Below are 27,254 nucleotides of genomic sequence, written 5' to 3' on the forward strand. Positions count from 1 at the left end.
TGGTGATTAAATCAGTAAATCACTTAGCTCAGATCATGTCAAACTGTGCAAAATATTATTATTGTTATACTTTCAAATTGTTAATGTTAAAATCAGCATTGCTTGACTATATATTTAGTGTGTATTAGCTTTACCTGTAGATTTCAATTTCTGAAGCCACTCCGCAGTCCGAAGTCTTTTGCTTTTGACTACGAGTGAATCTCCAGTTGTCACTGATGATTGTCATTTGGACCTTTCTGGATTATAATCCGCCATCAAAATGATAAATTTAATTATTGCAACTGCTGTGAGAAAAGTCTATAAATGCTGTAGCTTCCTCCACATGCCATGTAACCTGCTAGCTGGGACTCCTTCTCTATGTAAACAGACGTGACATAATGACGCAAAGACAAACGGCTGCATGCTCCAATTTCCTGCAGAAACCCACCAGTACCATCCGGATTAAGAAACATTATTACAAGCTTACCGTTGTGAATCAGGCTAAGGTAAGGAGATAGTTTTGAACACTGGCTGGTTATGTACTTGCGCCAAAATTGATTTTGAATAGTTTTAACCAAAAAAAGTTGGTTAGCTTTAATTAATATTAATGACTTCACTACAATTAATCACATATTTCAACATTTGCTGAAGGCACAAGCACATACTATTGAAGCTTTTTTTGGCTATCACAAAATATGGCTTTAGGAGTCAGTATATTGTTTATTTCCATTGTACTGAACATAAGCCCTCCACAATCTATTTTACAATTGAGTTTTTCATTTTGGTTGAGGTTAAGGTTTTGGGTTAGTTAGCACAGGTTGCCATCTTGTATTTCATGTCTACTATTTTTTTTTTTTTTAATTGCTAGTCTGCATCAGTGTTATTTTAGCATACTCTTATAGTTGTTATTAATATTTTGAGAGCCACATTTTTAAGACAGTGTGTTTGACGCTAACTTTTTTAAAAAAAAAATTTTTATTTATATAAATATATTTCTATTTCCAGAAAATTGTTGATTATTCTTGCTTTATTTATGTATTTTAATAATTAATCCCACTAGATTAACATGTTAAATTGACAATCCTAATACCAATACATTACAAATGCCAAGCAGTATGTTTGTGAGTGAATGTGTTCATGAGTTTGCATGTTAGTAAACACTGATATTATGTGCTCTGACAGCTTGTAGAATATAAGGATGTTATATAACAATGACACATGTGAATATTGAGAAGTCTTTCTTGGGCAAATCGCTCGCTGCAGTATTCTGAATGAGTCCTCGGGATGAAAGTTTGCGCACGGGGTCCAGGAGGCGAATGACAATCCTGTCTCTCCATCCATCCTTCCATCCCTCCATCTGTCTTCCCCTCTGGCTCACACCTGAACTTTCCAGCATGTGCATCATGAAATTTTCCATGAGCCCATTCACCCTCCAACATCTCACTCCAGCCCTGCCTGTCAAAGCTCTGCTCAAGGGGGAAAGAGAAAAACAGATAGATAGACAGATAGAGAAATAAATAAAATAAATAAATATAGAAATGAATAAATAAGTAAGAGCTGAGAGGCGCCCAGAAATCTGAATTCTCCCAGCAGGTAATCCTATAAAACGCCAAGGTGAGGCGATTCTTGGCTTCACCCCTCATTATTGTATCTTTACCTTGCCGCACTGCTCCTGATGTAAAAATTATGGAGAGAGAGAGAGAGAGAGAGAGAGACTTTCCCTATGCACACAGTGTCTCTACAATACATTGCCTTGTGTTTTCTCTCTCTTTCTCTCTCTCTGCCTCCCCGTGTCCCCTCCCCTCTCAGTTCTTTTTAATCTTTTATTCATGGACTAGCAGGTGATGAAAAATTTATGCCTCGAGTCTGGCATTGAAATAAATGCAAAATGAAAACAGAGGCAGTTTATACTGACAGTCTGAATATCTCTATCTAGAACAAGGTTGCAGCAAGCAAATCAAGGAGAGAGAGTGAGAGAAAGAGAGAGCGGGGGGTGAGGGAGGTGAGGCAATGAGACCTTCATGATGTAAATATCACTATGGTCTTTCTTTGCTGGCCTCAGATTAGTGTTTTTTCTGTTGTTATTGTTTATAATCTCATATTCACACACGCATACAGTATATACGCACCTTTCCAACCCCTTTGTAGCTGTTTATTTTTGGGCCATTTCCTGCCTTTACGAGACACTGATAGCGATTAAAACTTCTGGACTTCACCAAGTCGGTGTACTGTTAGTGACTAGTAGGCATTCATACTCAAAGGCTGCATCCGAAATCACATACTTCCCTACTATATAGTAGGTGATAAACAGTATGTGACAAAAGAAATTTGTCCGAATTCACAGTGCTAATAAAGGAGTAGGCAAAAAGTACCCGGATGACCTACTACTTCAGGCGAAATTCTCATTTGCGAATTTGATGGACACTTTACCATCCATGAGGCCACGGGAGAGGATTTGTGAATGGCAGTAATTGTGAAGCAACACAACTGACGCTGGTAGGTCACATGACAGTGACAACATAGTGAATATAGTATGTCTGGATTACATTCATACTTTTTAATGATCGGAAATTAAGCACTTATTCAAAATAAGTACCTACTCAAGAGAGTATACAATTTTGAACGCAGCCAGGGGTTTTTTTTCAGGTGGATCATGAGAGCTTCACTCTTTGCACTCTCATTGGTAGATTTGTGTTGCATTACAAGTGTGTGTGTGTGTGTGTGTGTGTGTGCTGCATACCATTCAACTGTAAAATTCCCAACTTTCTTTTTCTTGGAAAAATGTAATGGAACAGTCTGACTTCCTGCTTAGAGAAACCAAGGTTTGATTCCATTGAATTACAATTATATGTACATACACTACCATTCAAAAGTTTGAGGTCAGTAAGATTTTCTATTGTTATTATTGAAATTAATTAATGAATTTTGTTCAGTAAGGATGTATTAAATTAATCAAAAGTGACAGTAATGACTTTAATAATTTCTGTTTAAAATAAATTCTGTTCTTTTAAACTTTCTATTCACCAAAGAATCCTGAGAAAAAAAAAAAAAAAGTAAGAGTTTCCACAAAAATATGAAGCAGCACACATGTTTTCAACATTGATGATAATAATAAATGTTTTCCTGAGCATCAAATCAGCATATAAGAATGATTTCTGAAGGATCATGTGACACTGAAGACTGGAGTAATGATGCTGAAAATTCAGCTTTGCCATCACAGGAATAAATCACATTTTAAAATAGAAAACCTTTGTTTCAAATCGTAATAGTATTTCACAATATTACTGTTTTTTACTGGATTTTTGATCAAATAAATGCAGCATTGGTGAGCTTTAGAGATACCTTTCAAAAACATTAAAAGATGACCCCAAGTCTCTTTGGAAAAAAACGTCTCCCAAATTAGTAAATGTCAATGACTTGCTTTACAAAATAAAAGCTATTAGCAAGTATTCATTCTCAAAAGCTATTCTTCAACAGAATGCTATATGGTAAGAAGCAAGAGATATCAAGTAGGAATATCCCACATTATACTTTGAATGTAACACAGCATAACTGCCCTAGGCAACAAGTGTCATCCTGTCTCTGGTGAAGCCATACAGAGAATGAACTAGTTCCCCAGGGCCTTCAACAAGCATTGGATTTTGGGTCTGTTGCTGGATATTTGAATGTTGGTTGGCTAAAGTGAGAGAACTGATGGGGAGAAGAGATGTATAAGGTTTTTTTTTTTCTTCTTGAATGGAAGGGGCAGTGTTTCTTGCTGAGTCACAATGTGTGCAGTGATTGTAGCTACAATTATCAAGTCTGTAAGTGTTACTCTCTCCAGAGTAGTTCGCTCGCATTGTATTTCTGTCTTAGTAGAGACAATACGAAAGATGTGAAACATAAGAGTCAGTTTGACAGGTTCTTTTTGAAATCACTACAAGAACTTGACTGCTGCATCTACTTCACTGTTGTCTTCACTCTTGTGCTGCAATGAAAAAAAAAAGTGTTTTTGGATTGTTTTCCAATTAAAACATTAAAATACCATTAAAACAAGATGCATTTAGAGAAACAAAATTTAAAGTCAGCATAAAAATTGTGTTAGTCTTTTCTTTGTGAGGTATATTTGAGTGAAACTTCTCGAGGGGCTTGATAGTTGGATAGTTGTGGTTTGCTATTGGTCGATCTCATATGAGTGACAGGTTGCCCCGCCCTCGCACCAGTGAATACACCATCAGATAAGAGAAGAGATGTCGCTGCAAGAGGGAGAGGATTTTTTTTTTTTTTTAATTAAAGATTATGAGGGGACATGAATTAAAAAATAATAATGATGTACAGTGATAAATAATTTATAATAAATACTGCAATATTCCATAAAAAAATAAATTTTGTAAATTAAAGTAAATGCAACTTGATATATCTTGTATTAAGTTAAAAATTAGTAAGGTATATACACTATATTGCAAAAAGTATTGGGACACCCCTCCAAATCATTGAATTTAGGTGTTCCAATCACTTTCATGGCCACAGGTGTATAAAATCAAGCACCTAGGCATGCAGACTGCTTCTACAAACATTTGTGAAAGAATGGGTCTCTCTCAGGAGCTCAGTGAATTCAAGTGTGTCGTGATAGGTTGCCACCTGTGCAGTAAGTCCATTTGCGAAATTTCCTCACTACTAAATATTCCAGTCAACTGTTAGTGGTATCATAACAAAGTGGAAGCAATTGGGAAAAACAGCAACTCAGCCACGAAGTGGTAGGCCACGTAAAATCACAGAGCGGGGTCAGCGCATGCTGAGGCACACAGTGCGCAGAAGTCGCCAACTTTCTGCAGAGTCAATAGCTACAGACCTCCAAACTTCGTGTGGCCTTCAGATTAGCTCAAGAACAGTGCGTAGAGAGCTTCATGGAATGGGTTTCCATGGCCGAGCAGCTGCATCCAAGCCTTACATCACCAAGTGCAATGCAAAGCGTCGGATGCAGTGGTGTAAAGCACGGCGTCACTGGACTCTAGAGCAGTGGAGATGTGTTCTCTGGAGTGACGAATCACGCTTCTCTGTCTGGCAATCTGATGGATGAGTCTGGGTTTGGCGGTTGCCAGGAGAACGGTACTTGCCTGACTGCATTGTGCCAAGTGTAAAGTTTGGTGGAGGGGGGATTATGATGTGGGGTTGTTTTTCAGGGGTTGGGCTTGGCCCCTTAGTTCCAGTGAAAGGAACTCTTAATGCTTCAGCATACCAAGACATTTTGGACAATTTCATGCTCCCAACTTTGTGAGAACTGTTTAGGGATGGCCCCTTCCTGCTCCAACATGACTGCACACCAGTGCACAAAGCAAGGTCCATAAAGACATGGATGAGCGAGTTTGGTGTGGAGGAACTTGACTGGCCTGCACAGAGTCCTGACCTCAATCCGATAGAACACCTTTGGGATGAATTAGAGCGGAGACTGCGAGCCAGGCTTTCTTGTCCAACATCAGTACCTGACCTCAAAAATGCGCTTCTAGAAGAATGGTAAAAAATTCCCATAAACACACTCCTAAACCTTGTGGAAAGCCTTCCCAGAAGAGTTGAAGCTGTTATAGCTGCAAAGGGTGGGCCAACTCCATATTAAACCCTACGGATTAAGAATGGGATGTCATTAAAGTTCATGTGCACGTAAAGGCAGGTGTCCCAAAACTTTTGGCAATATGGTATATATATATATATATATATATATATATATATATATATATATATATATATATATATATATATATATACACACATTATTCTCTGAAAAAGTCTTACTATCTCACACAATTTTGCTTTTCAACTAAATGTATCTTGCTTTAAGTATGTTAATGTTTTCATTGGAAAACAAGACAAAAGTACTGATTTTTATTTATTTATTTTTTTGCAGTGTTTAATTTCAAGTGTTAGGCGAAGCATTTAAATGAACCTCTCAGTGGGTTATGTTAATGTAGTAGCATTAAGCATACATCTGCTAAAGAGCACATCATCTGGAACACATCATGCTCTCATTATTGTACACAAAAAAGAATGTAACCAAATATTAAACACTATGGTGATCAGATGTAAATGTGTAAAACTTGGACATTAAAAAACACAAACTAATCAAACACTAGTCTGAATACTGGGAGGAATGAGGGCTGGCTGATGTTTACAGCTCTTTCATGATCTCTGTGCCTGTGGATCAAATCTTTTGGTACTGTTTAACGTCTCTTTTCTATGTCAGCTGCATTGAATTCTGGCTCAGTTGCTGATAAAGATAATAATAATATAGAAGGTCTGCAATACATAGAACTTGATTTTTACTGATGGTTGCTTAGTGGCCCAAATTAAAAGAGCTCATAGATGAGCGTTGTCGTAATTGCTTAGAAAAGTACTAGCACGCCTCTTTTCAAAATGCTGCACAATTTTGAGATATCATTCATGTCTGTAGCACAAACTGGTGCGAGACAAGCTACATGCCAAAGTTTAATACATAGTGTTAGGGGTTTGTTCGAATCCTTGGCAAGCACAATTAATAGTAAGCGTTCTCTCTGTGTCATTCATTCCTCCCTGTCCCTCATCATCTCTGCCCTCTCTTTCTGCCACCCCGGGGTCTACAAACCCCCCGCCACCCCAAGTGACGCCACATCCTCCCCCACAGCGGCGCAATCATATCACCCGACAATTAACTGACGATGTGTAATTGGCTGGTGTGTATGAGGGTCAGCAGCTGGTGAGGCGTAGCATCGCGGCATCGGCTCGGCTCACTCACTTCCTGAACCAGATTCAATTATTAATAGACTGATTGCTGGAGTGAGGTTTCTCTGGGAATCTGGATCTGCCACAGTGAATAAAATGAAACCACTGCTTTACATTTTCATTATGCCACAGCCCCCTGCTTTCAATTGCAAATGGAGCCCAGGAACCCGACTGCAACCCCCTCGCCTCTCAACACACTGTCTTCACCCCCCTCTGAGGGTGGCACCCCAAAATATACACATGCAGTGTCACACTTTATGACAGTGGTAGGAGCGTCTTTGCGGAAGAACACACACACACACACACGTTGGTTTTTCATGTTTTATGTGGATATTCCATTGGCATAATGATTTTTGTACTGTACAATCTGTATATTCTATCCCCTAACTCTAACTCTAACTCTACCCCTACACCTACTCATCACAGAAAACTTTCTGCATTTTTACATTTAAAAAAAAAAATCACTTAATATGATTTATAAGCCGTTTTCCTCATGGCGACCCAAAAATGTCCCTACAAGGATATTGATATTGCCATCTCTGTGGGGACATTTTGTCTCCATAACGTAGGGTTTACCTAAACCTAGTTCAAGTAAGTTAATTATTCATCATCATCATCATCAATATTATCATATTCATTATTATCATCACTATTCATTGTTCATTATTATTATTATTATTATTATTTAAGCATGATTTATTATTAATATTATTAAATTTAGCTAACATTTGAGTACAATTTTGTTCCCAGTAAGAGTACCTACAAAGCTGCTATACTTGCCTTATTCATTGATAAATGTAATTCCATACCATAATAACTTTCAAAAGGAGAGAAGGAGCGAAAATATCAGTATGAAAAAGTACTTTAGGGCTATAGAGATTTCACTGCTGATTTACAATCAGGTCAGATATACAGAGACAGCACATATGCTATCATCACAACGCAACTCCCCCTCCCCTCTCCTAACGGATAAAGGAATATGAGGTGCCAAACTTAGAGGTCTTAATCAGCTCCACCTGCAAGAGAAAACACTGCAAAAAATTCAATTTTATTTTGTTCAGTTGCCCCCCTCCTCTCTCTCTCTCTCTCTCTCTCTCTCTCTCTTTCTATACTGGTAAGTTTAAAAGAAAATAGAACTGCCTGAATGTAAGGACACACTTCTCTGAACAGTTTTCCTCCTACACTTTGTCATTGTTAGAAGAGGATGTGCAGTAGAAAATGCTGAAGAAATGAGCCTCGTAAGACCTTGATTCATCTTTGGAACACAAATTAAGATATTTTTGATGAATTGGCCGACGCTGTTCATGTGAGCAGCACAAAGCATGCTGACGCAGGAGCCGGCCAATAATGACTCAACGTTCTGACGTAGAACCTGGAAGCACTGAACGTAAACTGCGTAGGAGAATGACATAGAAGAGAAGATATTGTTGAATAAAGTCATTTTTTTTTTTGTTTTTGAGCACAAAAAATATTCTTGTCATTTCATAAAATTAAGGTTGAACCACTGCAGTCACGTGGACTATTTTAATGATGTCTTTACTACGTTCATGGACCTTGAAAGTGGTGGTTAAATTGCTGTTTATTGAAGAAGAAAAAAAAAAGAAAAAAAAAACCCTGAAATGACATGAGGGTGAGTAATTAATGACAGAATTTTAATTTTTGGGTGAACTAACCATTTAATTTAGGCTATTTTCCTGTAATATGTTACCTTTTTGTTATTTCCGGGTCTGATTTGGCTTCAATATTCTCTGTAGCAACAAAATTTGGTTGCAACATTGTTCCTTTCAGTATGAATGAAATATTATTTCTAGGCCAGAAGAAGTTAGGGTCCAGCACATGAAGATCACACAAAGGCAATCATTTAAAAAAGTTATCTATTCAAGTGTCTTTTTGGGGGTTAAAGCTATTTTACATGCATATTTAGTAATTATATCCATGTAAAGGAAAATGCATTTGTTATGGTAAATTAATACTGATGATGTTTGAAGCTAAATTTCAAAACTTTAAGCTAAGCATTTTCTTAATAATTGGGGGAAAAACTTTCAATTACTCCCCTGTATCTTTCTAGAAATTAGTGATAAGGCGATTATATCTATTGATTTATGTATTTGTGTGTGTGTGTGTGTGTGAGTGAGAAGGAGGTCTGGCCACACACACACACACACACACACACACACACACACACACACACACACACACACTATCCAGCACTCTTGTACCATCCATCCCATCTTGCAGCAGTGCTTCCCGCATTACTGCGCTGGCTCAGTCAGTCTCTCCACACCACGCATGTAGTCTTCCCCTAATCACCACAACTAATAGCATCACCCATCTGCAGCTGCTCTGCCTCAGAGTCTCTGTGTATTTGAATGTGAGAGTAGCCAGGGATACACTGCCTGGGATTTCCTGCAACAAATCCATATATTAGCCCTTCATTGGAAAGGCAGCAGCAATAACATTAGTCATGCCATTTTAGCCATCATCAGGAGCTCAGGGCGCACATGGAGAGCCAGGTTCACAGTGCAAAGGCTCCTGGGAGTGTAGCCGAAGACCGGTGTGCTGGTCAGGGGGCGAGGAGATGGGCTGGATATGCATAATATCAGCTCGTGGTACTCTGAATTTCACGGTGATTTCCCTGGGTATGGGCAGACGCTGGATGAGACATCATTTACGCTCCAGAGTTCCCTGAGCGGTGCTGTGATCAAAGATCAGCTCTTCAGAGGGTTGTGGCTTCACCTCAAGTTCAACAGCTGGTCTTGGATCAGCCCGTCCCTGATCTACCGCGGACATCTAATCAACGGCTTCAGGCTCTGCCTGTATGTGAGCACAGAGGGATTTATTTACACCAATATACTGGGGAGAGACACCGTTCATGGTTTAAATGACTTCAAGATCAAGGATTAGTTGTAGAACTGGATTTAGAGGGCCGGCGCAGAGAAGTCCTTCCTGCCCGACACAAATTTCTTGCCAGTTTGATGCCCACCCACAGCTGTACAGTACCCAGCTCCAAAAGCCCCCCTTAAAAGACTGCCTCAGGAAATAACCTCCACCAGATGTGACTTTAACAACCAAGCACTAACCATGCAGAAGCGTGACAACGTCCATTTATATGACTTTTCCTTGTTTAATTACGCGCCACGTCCAGTAAAGGTCTTAAAAAGGAAGTCTTTCGCTACATGGTGATTATGCTAACATTAAGGAACGCGTTTAAGTCACACAGGACATTTCCTCATCTGTTTTTTACTGGCCACTGCTTAGTTTAAGAGCCACTTTTACTGACAACTCATATTTTCACTTCCAAACTACTTAGCCCCGTGAAGAGGGGGTCCATTACTCGTCTGACGTTTGAAATGTTCACTAATGGCTATGCTCTGATTGAATACAGATTCAAATAAAAACAAGTAATTAGCCAATCAGGCTAATTTAACACAGTGCCTTATGCTAGCATAGCTCAGACTAGCTTAGCTTTTTACGACGTTTCTTAGGTTATTTTTCAACCCAGGCTCATTGTGTCTGTGCGTTTTTTCTGCAAAATATTGTGTTGGTTCTTGCACGTTTCGCAACGAAAAATGTGAAATGTCCAGTGAGTGGCGCTGAAACAGGGGCGAAGGAAGATGATTTAGGTTGGGGGTGCTGTGCGCACGCTCGAGGGGGAGGGGGGTGTATTTTAAATACTTAATAAAAAGAAGCATTTATTAAGTATATAAAACGCGTCAAAACTCCGGGAAACAACAAGCATATCGCTGAGGAAAAAAAAAAAAAAAGAAAAGAAAAAAAATTGCTGAGAACACTGCATAGTCCATACTCCTGGACATTTGACTGCACACGGGAAATACATTAGCCTCAGCATTTAACAAATAAAAAGTATAAAACTTTTCAGTACATCCGAGATTTCTATGTTCCACTTTTAAGTTACATGTCACCTAGCCCTAGCCACAACCTACAGATCCCAGCATAAACGATGATACATTATAATATTTGCTATTAAAGTATCAACAACATTCAGAAACATAAAAGCAAGCATAGGCAGTGCTGCGTGCATGATTTGGCATGGCAGAATGTGCGCAACGAGCGTTCCTTTATAATCACTAAAAAGATGAAAGTTCGTCGCGATCTCACAACGCTTCAATAACTAGCACAGTGATTCTTTAATAATAATGTCTACACTTTTTTAAATTAGTATTTGCCAGCATGCAAAGCATTCAGCGCTGAACAAAAACTACGGCGTTTTGAGCGGTGAGTGGATCCTAACGACTCAATGCGTTCCAGAAATCAACAGATGTGTCTGTGATTGGCTACATTGCTCAACGCTGCAAAACATGTTATTGGAAACTCTTTTATTAGATCTTAGTTGTTCTTTAAAGAAAACAACAACAACAACATTTTTATAGCCCATTTAAAGTGTTTATTACAAACAAGTTATTAACTGATAAAAATTAATAAATGTAACTGAAAAAAAATTTGCGTTGCATTTACTGTCCTGTGAAAACAGGGGGTGCTGCAGCACCTCCAGCAACCCCACTTCCCGCACCTATGCGCTGAAAACGCATTCAGTTTGATCCAAAAGAGATGAATCTTACAACTTTTTATTTGTTTTACGTATTGTGGCAGTTTGGAAATTAAATGTCTGGTGAGTGGCTCTAAAAAGTTAATGCTCTCTATCGCATTATAAAATAGCATACCACCTACATTAAACCCAACCATAAACCTAATCAACAGTGTTACCGAAAGCAAACATGAGATAAAAACACATTTGCTGAATGTTAGCTTGCCTCTACAAGCTCTTTTATCGTGACTTATGCTTCACAGGACTTGTACCCGAGCTCTCCGCATCACAAGCGCAATTCCATACCAAGCAGGGTTGCTAGGTCTGTGCAACAAAAGTAGCCCAATGGCCAGTCAAAAGTAGCCAAAAAATAGCCCAGTGTGATTTTCTCCGTCGGGCACCAAATTCTCCACGGCAACAACTTAAAAGTAGCCCAATTTCGCAGGAAAACCGTAGACTTTGCAACACTGGTACCAAGTGAGCTACCGAGCAACTTTACATGTCATACATATGGAGCTGTTTATGTGATGCAAATGTCTCAATATATTAGTTTACAAATCATGTACTATGGTAAAAAGAAAATGTTTTTGAGGTCATAACATTGTATTGTGTAAGAAACCGTGTCCTTATTAATTGATATTCGGCCTCTGTAATCATCATTTGTGTAAAAAGGAATAAAAGTTGTTAGTGTTTTACTGCCACTAGTGTTCATTTCAGCTGGAAACTGCAGTTAATTTTATGTATAGGTACGTTTTGGAGTTTTGCAAAAATGTAGGTAGAGGCACTTTTTCTAATTAACCCTATAATCTTGTTCTTTAGAAAGGTACGATGACATACACATTAGTAAGGTGCTTTACATCATAGCTGTCAATATGCTTTGTTATTTAGCATGGCTAGCGTCAGCTAGAGTCTAGGACCTCAACTAAATGCTTAATAAACAAAATATATTATACAATATTGTTGTTTTGATGTTTAAATCAGACAGAGAGTTGAGAGGTTTACATCTACTTTCACTACAGTTCAAAGTTTCAGTCAGTTTCATGTACATATAGACATGAGAACAAGTCATACTTACATCCCAGAGGAACGTTCACACATGTATCAACCCTATACGGTTAAGCCATCTCAATATCCGATTCAATTCTCTTTTCAGTGCTCATAACATAACATTTATATTCTAATCAAATTTGCCTTCCCTTTTTTGGGTTCAAAAGCAGCTGTCAGATCTATACCATTGGGGAAAGAGAGGCGTGTCATTGCAGTCATGACAACAAGATGGCAGTGTAAACTAAGTCAAATCCCCTGGAGAATTTAGCCTGGGAGAAGATACATACAGTAAGTGAGGTGTGTAAGAGAGTGGGGGAGAAGTGGAGAGAGCTTTAAAAATGATGTGTCTGCTTTACTGTCAATTTGATGGCACACTAAAGAAGGACAGTAGAGAGAGAAAACCGCAGTGACACTGTAGTAGTAGTGTTAGTGTAGTAGTAGTGTAGTATTTTTGCATGCCTCGTTAAGTGAACTGGTAAATAGACAATTATACCTCAAATGGTGCGGTTTGTTGAGGACAGTTGTACTATTACATTTCATAAGGATTTGTAATCATGATTTCTGCCTGGTGAATGATAAAACAGCTACAAGATATCTGAGCCATATTGTATCTAGACTATGGTGTGGGCTTTTAACCAGTAAGAAACCAATGAGAAAGTACTTTGAACACCCTAGCAAACACATATCAACGCCATGGCAGTGACTTTAGTGCAGACACAGAGTTGTGTGCGTATGTGTGGGTGTCAAGTTAACTACTAATATACTAGTATGACTATGTTTGTGGAGGTGTGTACCTGTATGAGCATGTGTGTGTGTTTGCATTCTTTGTGTGTTTGCATGTGTGTGGCAGAGCTATTAGAATCCATTTGGGAAGGGGGTGAAATAATCACCTCTTTGCTGTTCAAAATTAGCGTTCCAGTGAATTTCTCTATTGCCAAGCATTATTACACAACAGCAGCATTTAGCACTGATTACCACAATTACATGCCACTATAAAGGCAGCCGTTTACCTCACCTCTTACACAGGATGAGAAAGCAGGAGCAACATGTTCTGTTTCTCGTTATGATCATTCTTGAGTATTTCTAATAGTCCTCTATGCATTACTTTGCAAATGACATTTAAACTCATTAAATTTAATTTAAGCACTGTGACATTCATACAACATTTGTATGTTGTACAAGTGAAATGTGTCATTTCTGCACCACTAGATTCACCAAACGAATTTGCACAAATACATGTTCCCGAACACTCTTCCCATCTTGCATAGCTTGAAAACAAATGGCCCCGCCCCAAATTCACACCATTGGTTGAGCCAGAAGTTAATTAAAAGTTCCACGGAGCTGCAATTAAAATCTATTTTAACATCAAATTATAGTACTCACTTCACTTTTAAATATATTTAAAAAATATTTAATAAAAAATGATTAGGAAGAAATATGCTTAATAGAATGATTTGTGAAGGATCATGTGACACTGAAGACTGGAGTAATGGCTGCTGAATATTTAGCTTTGCCATCACAGACATAACTTTTTAAAATATATTCAAATAGAAAACAGTTAAATTGTAATAATATTTCACAATATTACTGTTTGTACTGTATTTTTGATGAAATTAATTTCCTCAATTGCGCTTTTCCTCCCACTGTAGCTTTAAATAGATGGTTTACCCTGTGTTAACTCATATGAACAGGCCATAAACGAGGATCAGCGCTGAGTAGTTATTGTCATGACCTCACCCTCATACCTTCTCTCCTCTCCCCCTTCATCCCCCATCCTAAAGGCCCTTATCAGCCACTAGAGCCTTTATTAATTGAAATGATGCTTTTATCCCCAGTCCTCCCTCCCCTGCTGGTTGTGTATGTCAAAGCGCCACAAATTAGCCCAATGTATAGCCCAGAGAGCCGTAGCTAATGAGAGCCTGTCAGAGAGAGAAATACGCTAGAATTATCATGGTGCCTATAATTGAGGGAGGAAAGAATTTGGGCTCAGTCTGAACAGATAGTGGAAGTCCGGCCACACTATAGTTCATCCAAAAAATGAACATTTTGTCACAATTTACTCAACCTCATGTTATATGGCTTAATTTGTTCAATGGAACACAAAAGTAGACATTTTGAGTGTCAGTGTATTTAGAATGAATGTGGAGTATAGCTCTTAAGTTTCAAAAAGTATGTGAAAGCACCAAAGTCTTTTGAAGGCATTTGATAGCTTTGAGTGAGAAACAAAATAAAATTTAACTCATTATTCACTAAAAAGTCTTCCTCTCCAGCGATCTGTTAACTTTTGCGACTCAGTCAGTCTGTAAGAACTCAAGAACCTGATCAATCTAATGAACATGTCATTCAGATTAGGTTTGTGAAACCAGATCTGCTGATTCATTTGGAAAGATTTGATTAAAAATAAGATAGATGTCAAGATTTTCGGTGAATAATTACTATGAATAATGATTTTGATTTGTTCTTCAGAAGACCACTTTTATACTTTTGTGGTGCTTTTGCATCTATTTTGAAGCTTGAAAGCCAAACCAATACAATTCCTCTTCAAAATCTTCCCATTGTTATCCACTGTAAAATGAAAGTCATATAGGTTTGAAACAACCTGAGGGTGAGTTTATGATGGCAGCATTTTCATTTTTGGCTGACAATCATAATCTACGCATTGTGAACACAGAGCTAATGGATGCACATCGATGCTTATGGAACACCATCTCTCCTAATTCATTGTGGTAAACACTGTACACACAAATGACGACCCGCTTTGGGTCAGTGGGATCATTTCAGCAACACTGACAACTCGGGCAGTCTTATTAATCAGGCAGCATCCAGAGCTAGATTATCCTCTCTAAGAGACGAAGGGGCTTGTGTTGAGACAGGGCCATAGTGGCGGTCCTACTGTATGACAAGCTAAATAAATAGCCTTTGTCATCCTATCAGAGACGCTGTTAAGCTCTCCGCTTGATTATCTGTCCCCGACTCCCAACTCTCTAATTAGTACCTGGCACAAACCCTGATGTTTAAGCACGATTAAGGCAATGCTCGTGTCTCAACAAAAGGTGCACTTTTCCAGAGCTGGTCGCTATCTGCGTGGTGTGTAATATTAGAAGTCAAAATGGTTGGACTCATTTACCAGCATGGGGCTAAGTGCATTCTTGGCTCGGGAAGAGGCGGAGTTGTGTATGTGCGACTCCAGCCAAGGAGCCCATTTGTAATGGCCGAATGTTACTGCCCCGTGTCTTAGTGTGAGAGTCTGGCAACTCTACACCTCTGCCGTTGTGTGCTTTTATTTACATTCATGCCTCTCTCTTTTGCTCTCCTGTTCGCTTTTTAATTCATCAGCTCTGTGTGGTCAAAAAGAGAGACAAATTTAGCAGATTTAAACTGAGGGACGGCCCTTGAAATTTGAGTCTTTTTGAGATTTATTTACCTACACTCTAAAAAATGCTGGGTTAAACACAACCCAATTTGGGTTGAAAATGGTTGGTTTGACTCAGCAGTTGGGTTAAATGTTTGCCCAACGTGCTGGGCTCTTTTATTGTTAATTGTTATTGTTAATATTGTTTAAAAAAATTATATGGCTAGCTTTAAATTAACCCAAAATTGTTGGAAATCAAACACACAATTACTTGAGGCAACAATAATAATCAAAAGGTGAACATTTATTAATAAGCAATTTAATAAATGTTTATTGTTGAATTATTATTCATGAAACGTATTAATAAATGTTCATTGATTAAACATTAATAAATGTTAATTTCCAACATATTTTGGGTTCATTTTAAGAAAGCAATACAGTAATTTTTAAACAATAGTTGAGTTAAAGAAAACTATGCAGCAGGTTGGGCAAACATTTAACCCAACCGCTGGGTTAAAACAACCCAATCTCTGGAGTTGTCCATTTTCAACCCAAACTTGGGTTGTTCTGAAGCCAGCACTTTTTAGATGTAATAAATTGTGTTGCATGATTATTATTTTTGTCTGCAAGAAAGAAAATCATATTCACATATTCCTACCTTCTGCAGACCATTTGCTTTAAAAATGTATATGAAACATTTTGGAAATTATTAAAATATTTACAAGTCATTGACATTTCTAAACTCTAAAAAATGCTGGGTAAAAAAACAACCCAAGTTGGGTTGAAAATGGACAAACCCAGCGGTTGGGTTAAATGTTTGCCAAGCATGCTGGACAGTTTTATTTAACCCAACTATTGTTTAAAAATTATTAAATGGCTGTCTTTAGGCGAGACACTACAGGTGAATAGGGATTTTTTTTTTAAATTAGAAGATATCACTGTGAAACTTCTCCAGTTTATTACTGGCATAAACATAAGAAAAAAAATGTATTACAAGTTTTGTGTAAATTTATGTTTTAATATGCAAATGAGGCCTTATATACTTAAATATACGCTCATTTGCATACATTTCCAAAAACAAAATCTGGAAATTGGAAAGGTCCAGGTTTAAAATTCTTGGTTCTATTTGTTGACATATTAGATGAAAGGGCTTTTACAGAGGGGATTCTGGATATCTTATTTTGTGCTTTAGTAAATTAGAGAATACTGACAATAGCCTTAAAAAATCTATTTTCGCCCATGTTTTTTTGAGTAAAAGGACCTATAACTCAGGATAGGAATGATATATCAACAAATCCCTCTGTAAAAGCCTTCAAAATATAGATAGGAATAAAACTGTAAAGTTTGGTGTATATAAGTTCTGCTGAAGTGGAGATTTCTGACTCAGAGCAGGAGAAAAAACTCATTTTGAGAAAAGGGTCTTTAAAGATATTTACTGTAATTGAAATCTATAGACACAAATAGATAAAGTGCTATAAGATATACACTTAAAAATGTATTTTGGATGTTTTCTTTCCACCAGTCTGAAAAAACACTTTATGAAAAGCCAAAAAGTGCAAAATCTCAAAATTGACAGGTGCCTGAAAAAACAGTGTTTTTGCCTGTAGTGTCTCCCCTTAAAATTAACCCAAAATAAGTTGGAAATTAAAAATCAGACACATTATTACTAGAGACAACAATAATAATCAAAAGGTGAACATTTATTAATAAGCAATTTAATAAATGTTTATTTTTATTATTATTATTCATTAAACGTATTAATAAATGTTCATTTATTAAACATATTAATAAATGTTAATTTCCAACATATTTTGGGTTCATTTTAAGCAAGCAATACAGTAATTTTTAAGCAATAGTTGAGTTAAATGAAACTACCCAGCGAGTTGGGCAAATATTTAACCAAACCACTGGGTTAAAACAACCCAAATGTTGGGTTTGTCCATTTTCAACCCAACTTGAATTGTTTTTAACCCAGAATTTTTTAGAGTGTAGAAAATTGTTTTGCATGATTATTATTTTTGTATTTTTATACTTTTTTTTAATGTTTCCCCAGCAACCAATTTTCAAAAAATGTAAACAAAAACTATAGTAAACTATAAGTATATATAGTATTTTACTCAACTAATACAAAATATTTATTTATTTAATAAATAAATATTTTAGAGAAGTTTGACACCTTTGAGTAAACTAGTGGGTTGTAAATATGAGGGCGAGCTGGATAATTAATCCATCTTTCTTACACTTTTCTTATGACTAATGCCCGATCCCTTTGTTTGTTTGAATTGCAACCTACTGCAAATAAGACCTTCACGTTGGCTTTGCCACTCTGTCACAAAACCAAACATGCCATTTTCCTGATGCCTCTCTCCCCATGTATCTCGCTCACAGCCACACACACACACACACACGCACACAAACACACACACACACACACACACACATAGACTCCTTCGTAAGAATGTAACAATGTGTAGGGGGGCTGCCAGAATAACAAATCGTCTCTGCAGCTCATGCATGCTAATGTTATGTTGTAAGCAGTTTTGTTGACAAGTGCTAATACTTCTTTCATACTATCATCAAAAGCGGCAAATACAACAGCCATTACTCCCTCTCTCAGTTTCACAGACATGATGGATGGTGACCTTAATACGGGTTAGCCGAGTTTTTGAAAGTTAAAGTACCCGCCATAAATCACAGAATTATTACAATGAGCTTTAATTGGTTAAGGACTGTTTACTTCCTAAAGAGCTAGAAAAATTGGGTTTCGGCATATTTTAATTTGCAAAGTGCATTTTCATTACGAATGGCACTTTAATATTACCCTCCTTTATCATGCAAAATATGCAACACACTGGCAATCTATTAATTGGGCACCAAAAAAAATGCACGGCAAGCGCAAATCCATGCGTCCCTGCGTGTATGATGCATGCGTGTGTGTGAAAAAGAGAAATGGCTGCCTGTGTACATCCATTAAGACAAGAGACACTTCATGCCTGGATACAGTGTGAATGAAATGCGTACAAACCACAATGTCTCAGTGTAGCATAAAACTAATTAGAGTGCTGTAAATACTGTATGAGGGCCGTATTGGACACTTAGTGGCTGTATTGTGTCTAAGCCTGAAATATACTCCTAAGATGTCTTAGAAAGCACTTAGATGCTGAGTTAGGAAGATTTTTAGTTAGCATATCAAATATGTCATTTTTATACTGCCCTTTAAAAAGGATTCAGACATTATTCACAGTAATGCATCATTTTTTGGAGTTCAAATATGTTTGATGGTCTTAAATAGCATTATACTTTTATTATTGGCTCGAGTGATAAACTTTATGTTAGTATTTTCTGTAGTATATTGTTTGTTATTGTATGTTTAGGCGGTCCAGTACTCTTCATTACCCGCTTTACAGATAACAAAGTTAGAGGTTAGGGTGACGTTTGCCGTTTCCTACCTGTCATTCAGCTATCACGCCTGACAACTTGGCAGACCAATCAGACGCTATCCCCCGGGACACGGCATGAAGTCTTTAAGGATGCAAGGCAAAGTGCTGTTTGATTTCCCAATGGCCAGTCACACATATGGGTAGAGACACACAAACCTGACAGACTCACACATACACAGCCCATACTGTCATTTCACACACTAAATGACAGATATGCTAAAGCTTCTGTTACACTGAAATGTGTATCATATATAGTATTTAATTGTTTAAAAATTGTGTAATGTATGTTTGATTCACAGCCATGTTCTGTCTTGGCTGCTAAAGTTAGTACCGTACAGTCTATAAAATTTTGATTATATTCATTTGCATGTAAGCAATAAGGTACAGGAGGCTGTGCTGTATCGTGAATAAGTCACGGCCGTGACTTGTTCACGATACAGCACTAGCCTCGAGTACCTTATTGCTTTTATAAAACGATTATATGGAGTTAATATTGTGCCATAATTAAACAAACAAATCCAGCATTTTGCAAACAAACACGATCTGCTCGCTCTGGCTACTCCGGTTATCTCTGTATGTATAACCGCCAGCAACATGTTATACAAAACATGTTATAAAACACTGCCTCTTTTCATTTTCATTTAAACATATTAATAATAGCCACTCAAATTTGGTTCAGGCAGCGCTTACATTGATTACCTTCACTGCATGTACAGTACTCATCTAAAGTTTGTAAACATTAAGGTTTTTTTAATGTTTTGAAAGTAGTCTCTTAATCTCATCAAGGCTGTATTTATTTGATCAAATGTGTCTTGAAATATGTTTTGATGCATGTTTCTATCTTTTATTTACCCTATTCTATTGCATTTGTATGTTCTTGTAAAGCGCTTTGAGGTGCAACTTTTAAAGGCTCTATAAAATAAAGTTTATTATTATTATTATAAACACATTTTGGGGCTTCTCTCGGGAGACTAGTGTAAATTGACCCATAGCAAAGCGCCATCTGCTGTTTTGGAAGAGGAAGTTGCTCAACTGCATTTGTGAGAAAATCTGCCTGCACACATTTGTGAGAAAATCAAGCCGAGGGATCTCATAAAAAGGCAAGTGTCTTACAATCGTAACAGACAGGTGTGCGTTTCTATGCACTAGATTTGGTGTTTGTTCAAAGGTTACATGCTATTTGTAGGATGGTTTGTATTTATTTGTGAAATATGATGTAGGCTCATTTATTTATATTTGTAAAACACAATACATATATTTGTTACTCATCTGCATTTTCGCTCAAACTGACCTTTGTATTTGCACATCACTTTTCTGTTTGTTTGCGAGTCGAGTTATCCTTTTCAAAGCAGATCATGTTTATTTGCAAAATGCTGGATTTGTTTGTTTAATTATGGCACAACATTCACTCCATACGGTTACCACACAATACAAATATTAAAGCCAAAAATATGTATCAATGCAGCTTTCATGAAGTAAATTTTCACTAAAGCCTTCCTTCCACCGGAAAAAAATAGTCCCTGACCGTGAACAGCAACAGAAGTTACATTATTATGCCATTAGATGGCGGCAAAGACTATCCTTATGAGTGTGTCAGTCAGTAGCGAAGACTTTTATATTGAAATGACTGAATTGTTGTGAACACAGAACAAGATGCAACTGACAAATGCTTTGACTAGTGCTGTCAGTCACGGGAAAACCCCTTAACTGTTAAAAGGACAGGATAATACATTGGACATTTAAACAGATTTTTTATTATGGACATAGGACTGACCTGAAGGAAAATGCTAAATCTAAATGCAGGTAATAAACTCGCTCACTCAATCTCTTTCTCACAATACATAATACAGTAAGCTTCAATGAACAATATCAATTGAGAACATACAGTTTACGCTGCCTGGAGTGGTTGCTAAGGGTGTTGTGTAGTGATACACAGAACCGTTGGGTGAAGCGGTCATAGCCGTGTTTTATCGTGAATAAAACACAGCTATTGACCAATCAGAATCAAGGACTACACAACCGTTTTATAATATGTTTCAAACCATATATACAACATATATATATATATATATATATTTTTTTTTTTTTTTTTTTTCAGTTATGTTGTAAAGGTTTCAAGATTTAGAATATTTCTTATTTTAGTTATTTTTGGAGTAATATATTGCTTGTATCAGGTTGGACCGCCTTTTGCCTTCAGAACTTCCTTAATTCCTCATGGCATAGATTCAATAAGGTGCTGGAAACATGGTCCATATTGACATGATCACGCTGTTGCAGTTTGTTTAGTATTAGTTTTTACCAGTTATTTTGTAAAAGTTTACATTTTAAGTATATATTGTGTTAAAATACATGAAGGAGTAATGATTTTTCAGTTTAGTTATAGTTATTTTTCTGGTTAAGTTAGCTTTTATTTTTATTTCAGTAAACAAAAATGTGTTTTAGATTGTTAACAATATAACATTGCCAAGAATAAATGCCCTTTGGTGTCACTGTTGTCGAACCTGACTTCATGTGCAAGTATAAATATGAAACAACATAAAGTTAAGTAAATGTTGACAGAATACCATTTTTTGAGTGAACCATCCCTTTAAAATCCAATGATTCCACATACATGTGGATATCATAGTGCGCAGCAGTGCAGATTATTCTGTGGTCTAAAAAGAAAGACATGACAGGAGAATGAGAGAGTGTGCGTAACTTTGTCACCAGGATCCAGGCTGGGATTGGCTTGAAATCCACGGCTTGAAATGCAGAGTTTAGCCTCTGCATTGTGATCCAGCGCTTATGCGGTTTAGAGCAGAAGTGCTTGCTAGCTGCTTGGGATGTGACTCAGTCAATTGTGTGGCTTTTTATGCCGGATGAAAGGCAAACTTCAATGCTTCATTTCTTTCATGGCTGCTGCACAGGCTACAGGGCAGAAAGCCCCTACAGTATCAGCACAAAGCCTTCCGCTCAACGCTTTCCCACAATTACATTCGCTCTCCCATTCTCTTTATCACAGCGCTTTGTTTACAATAGGTGACTAAGACAGTCATTGCGCTAGAGTTGCTTTGAAGAGGATTGGACGGCTCTCAAAACCTGACGAGAAAAGATCCTTAGAAACAAGCATCATTTTACTTTGTAATATGGGTAGTTATCTAATAAATTTATTATTCATAAACGCATCAAAGACAGTCGTATCTGCTGCCATTCTTAGGGTTTTGAATGTGTAATATTTCAAGAGCATTAAAACTTAATCAAACATTACAAATGTCGAGCAATTGAATCAGTCTGATGTGCCTTTACCAAAGAGCTGTTTATGTACTGACACAATCTTTGTTTTCTTTCTCTCTTTTTTTAATCATAAAGGGTTTGTTTATTCACATATTGTGTTATTAAAGCAATGACTCTGGGGATAATGAATGCATTTTCTGCTTATATACATTGAAAGCGGCTTATACCCGTGAGCTTACTGTCGGCTAATCTCTTCACTTAAATAAACAAGCTTTATTGAAAACTGGTAGGTTTTCACAATACCTCTTTTCTTCTTTGAAATCCAAAGTAAGCATTTTAACTAAGTAAGGTTTAACTCGCCGGCTTCTTCATATAAACAATGTGTGCTGAATTATTTGACTGTGATGTTGTGAAAGAATGGTTAGCTGCATTTTGTTCTTCTCTAAGTATACTCTAAACAAAAATGGTGCTAAATAGCACTAAAAGTGGTTCATTGGCTTGTAATCGTAGTGGAACCTATCTTTGAAGGTGCTATACAGCACCTTTGTCAAATGGTGCTATGTAGAACCATAAGAGTTGATTGAAAACTTTACTTCCACAATGCTTCAGTCACAAAACATCAAATTATAGCCTAATTATTTGACTACATTAATAACACAAAGCACTTAAATATATCCTTTTTATTGAAGTTTGTGACATAATTTTGGTATATAACTGACTTCACAAACACTTCCTACTATCGAGCCTCTTATCAGTTTACATTCATTCAAAGACTATAGCCATTCACCATGTCTTAGCTTTCTCTCATCCTCCAATTGTGTTCCAACTTCCACATAATTTAAACTCCAACTGACAGCTTTCAGTATCCCAACTGTCTTTTTGCATACCACCACCACCCCATTCTCTATTGTAGATATGTTACCCCACTCTCATATGTTTGCCATGAATGGGAATTTTCTACAATGGCAAAAGCTGTTTTGAATCAAAACATCAATGAATCAAACATTTTTTTTTGTTTTTTTTCTGAGGTCAAAAAGTCTCATGTTGGGGCCCTGGAATATTTCCTTATACAGGGACCTTGGGGGCAAAAAGTTTGAGAACTATGTTATCTTCAGGAAATACACTGTATTTTAATATCATTTTTTAATCCTTTCCCCAACTAAACTAAGAGAGAGTTAGAGAACCTTTAAAGAACTCTACAGGGGCTCAATGGTTTCTTTGTACGGCAGTGATGCTATATAGCACCTTAACCACCCTTAAGAACTGCTGAAGAACCATAGTGGGCTTAACAGGTTCTTTATACGGTACAGGTGCTTTTCAAGCCACATCTGGAGGTACAGTAGTAAGGCATGTAAGCATAACATCCAGTCTACTATGAAGCCTCCATCTGGTCAGTTTTTGAAGGCAGGATAGATGTCTACTTTTCGGCCTATGAAATGCCAAAATGTTATCTGATTGAGCGGTTCTGAGTGGTTGCTTGGTCATTGATAGGGTTTTCTACATGTTTGCTAGAATGTTCTGTCTGGTTGTTAGGACATAGATTGTTCTGGGTAGCTACTAGAGTATGCCAAATTCGGCCCCTCCAAACTAGGGTTGTACTGACTTCAGTCGGTACTGAAATTTTAAAAATGTGCCGATGCCAGCATTTCCCCCTAGCATTTTGAGCTCTGTTGAGCGGATTCTTATTCTTGTGTTCACTCGCTCAACGGATATGTCTGTGATTGGCTACAATGATCAAAACTTCAAAAACATGTTGTAAATAGACATCTTTGACGCTCTTCATACTGTATACTAGGTAGTACATTTGGTTTGCAACTTCTCGCCGGAAGTAGTAGCTCTTCAATGAGCGCTTACACAGATGTACATTGGAGCGTTTGAAAGCAGGCATTTATCAGCGGATATATTAGGGATCCGCTGATTGACGCCAGCTTTTGCGGCGCAGACATGGTTTAAGGTGTTCTGCGTGGTTGCAAGGTATTTTTGCTAAGTCTCTGTGATATTCCGGTTCTGGTCCATAAATCCAGCTTGGAGCCCTGCTTAATGCAACTGTAAGGGATCTTTCATCACTTCTATTATATTTTAATAAAGTCACTTCATAAAGTCACTCTTTCTCCGTTTGAATTATCATTCACGTCCATGGCACAAAAGGTGCGGTTCAAGTCATAAACTGAAGAAGACTGCCTAAGAGTTGTGGATTAATGATAGTGAACAACAGTAATAGTGATGTTTTTTCCAAAGTAGTTCCTTTCGAAAACCCCTGTTTGTTACTGACTGAATGGGTAGTGAGACAGCTGCTTTTGGTTTCACACATTTCTTTAATGTTGTTGTTGTTATTTTTTCTCCTGAATCCAGCATTTTCCATCACTGTTAATGTGTTGTTCTGGTCTTCGTCATGACCTGTACTGGACATAAGAATGTGTTTATAGTTGCTCCACAACTGTTGTACTTTTTGGTTTTGAACCCTACAATTAATTCATAGGAATTTGCGCAACAGTAATCAGCTCATATTTTAGGTCCTTAGATCTTCCTGTAACCTCAAATGAAGTTCAAATTGTCCAAGAGTGATGGAGTACTAGCAGGTGTGCTTTCTGCCACATAAAGTACATGTTTGTTTAACTATAGCCATTTGTTTTTCATCTGTGTGGGTTGTAGGCTGGGATGAGGGCGTGTTGAATTAAGGCAGGTGGATTAATCACAGAGTCTTCCTTTATTTCACAGTTGGTCTGTTTTGCCACCTCAAGCATGCAGTGTGACTGAGACTTTTGGTTTGAGTTGAGCCGTGTGGTGTGGAGCAGAGGCTGCAGTGAAAGTGAAGCCACAGGAGACTTTCTTTCACAGGCATCGTGGCGGAACAAAGGAAAGGTTAAACATTCTGCCTGTCTGCCTCACCTGTGGACGGGCAGGAGGGGCTCGTTGAGTGAAAGGAGGGTCAGCCAATGACTGATCATCAATCTTGCTCGTTTTTTTTCCTTGTGATTTCTTTCTTTCATCACTTCCATCACATTATTCTTTATCGTCCTTTGTGTTTTCCCATGTAAAATATCTAAACATCCTTAAAGGAACACTCCACTTTTTTTGAAAATAGGCTAATTTTCTAACTCCCCTAGAGTTAAACAGTTGAGTTTTACCATTTTCTAATCCATTCAGCCGATCTCCGGGTCTGGCGGTACCACTTTTAGCATAGCTTAGCATAGTTCATTGAATCTGATTAGACCGTTAGCATCTCGTTAAAAAATGACCAAAGAGTTTCGATATTTTTCCTATTTAAAACTTGACTCTTCTGTAGTTACATCGTGTACTAAGACCGACGGAAAATGAAAAGTTGCAATTTTCTTGGCCGAAAACGGTAAAACTCAACTGTTTAACTCTAGGGGAGTTGGAAAATGATTTTCAAAAAAAGTGGAGTGTTCCTTTAAAGAGATGAAAAATACTGAAGATATTGAAAAATGAAAATTCTGTCATCATTTTCTCACCTTCATGGTGTTCAAACTTGTATGACTTCCTTTTCTTTCTTTCTTTCTTTCTTTCTTTCTTTCTTTCTTTCTTTCTTTCTTTCTTTCTTTCTTTCTTTCTTTCTTTCTTTCTTTCTTTCTTTCTTTCCATCAGCATTTCCTGAATTTATGTTTCCTAACAGGCATTCCTAAAGGTTTGTGAGTATGAGCTGTGAGGATTAACAGCCTCTCAGACTTTTATGAGTGGTGTAGTGTTTGTAATTAGACTAAATAGATGAGATTGGGCAGGCAGAGTAAATGTACTATCCTTGGTCCAGTGAGATTTATAGTCAATGGATATTTTAAAAGGCCTTTTCAGTGCACTTGTTTCATGGTGGGACGTGCTCAGGATGTTTGTTAATGACTCACACTCAACTGGCCAAACTGCCATATTGTTTTCGCTTTAAAATGAGGAGTTGATTAATTAAATAGCTAATGCTTATTTCTCAATATTTTAATATAATATGCAATTGTGAATTTACTTCAAGTTTCTTTGTATTATATTTATTTCAGTTAAAAAAAACAAACAAAAAAAAAACAAAAACTAAACTGTGGAAAAGCTAATAGCTAAGTTCGCTAACTTGCATTGCTAAAGTGGATTACAACGTTACAGTAATTATTTGTACAGTGATTGATTTAATTTGACTGGTATTGTGGCATTATGAGATGCAGGTTCATACAACCAATCTCTTTATCAAATTCAGCTCTATAAAGTAAGCCAGAGCAATATGAATTTTGACAACACTTTACAGTAAGGTCTCTGTTGTCACTTTAAGTCCTGAAACAACACGGATCTGACACACATCCTATCTTCTCACAGCTCTTTACAGTAGGATCTGACACACATTTAACTCAGCAACTCATTTAACACTTTTTAACACATTTAAGACTGTGCATATGAGGATACTTGACAAAACTGGAATTTTCATATAATTTTGTGTGTTTTTGTCCATTCAAGTGCAAAAGAGAACTCAATGTCTGAAGTTTTTTGAGTCTTATCGCACTTGAATGGATGCCAAAGGATGACAGAAAAAAATGCTTAATAATAATTCATTATAGTTCAGTGCATTACTATTGTTAACAGATGTGACTTTTCATTTAAAAAATGTATTATTAAATCAACTAAGATTATTAAATGCTGTAAAAGTATTGTTCTGCTAGTTCACCTTATAGGGTTAGTTCACCCAAAAATGTCTCTCCCTCATGTCGTTCTACACCCAATTAAGATATTTTTGATAAAATCCGATGGCTCAGTGAGGCCTCCATTGACAGCAAGATAATTAACACTTTCAGATGCCCAGAAAGCTACTAAGGACATATTTAAAACAGTTCATGTGACTACAGTCGTTCAACCTTAATATTATAAAGCGACGAGAATACTTTTTGTGCACCAAAAAAACAAAATAATGACTTTTTAACAATATCTAGTGATGAGCGATTTTAAAACACTGCTT

At 37.2% G+C, this 27,254-nt stretch overlaps 1 protein-coding gene across 1 annotated transcript in view; it reads left to right on the forward strand.

Annotated features, from left to right (window-relative positions):
• kiaa0825 (KIAA0825 ortholog) overlaps nt 1–27,254 on the forward strand; it is a 178,744-nt gene that overhangs the window by 123,431 nt on the left and 28,059 nt on the right. The gene's annotated exons all lie outside the window — the stretch shown is intronic.

Source organism: Ctenopharyngodon idella, chromosome 5 (assembly GCF_019924925.1).
Source record: "Ctenopharyngodon idella isolate HZGC_01 chromosome 5, HZGC01, whole genome shotgun sequence".
NCBI lineage: Eukaryota > Metazoa > Chordata > Actinopteri > Cypriniformes > Xenocyprididae > Ctenopharyngodon > Ctenopharyngodon idella.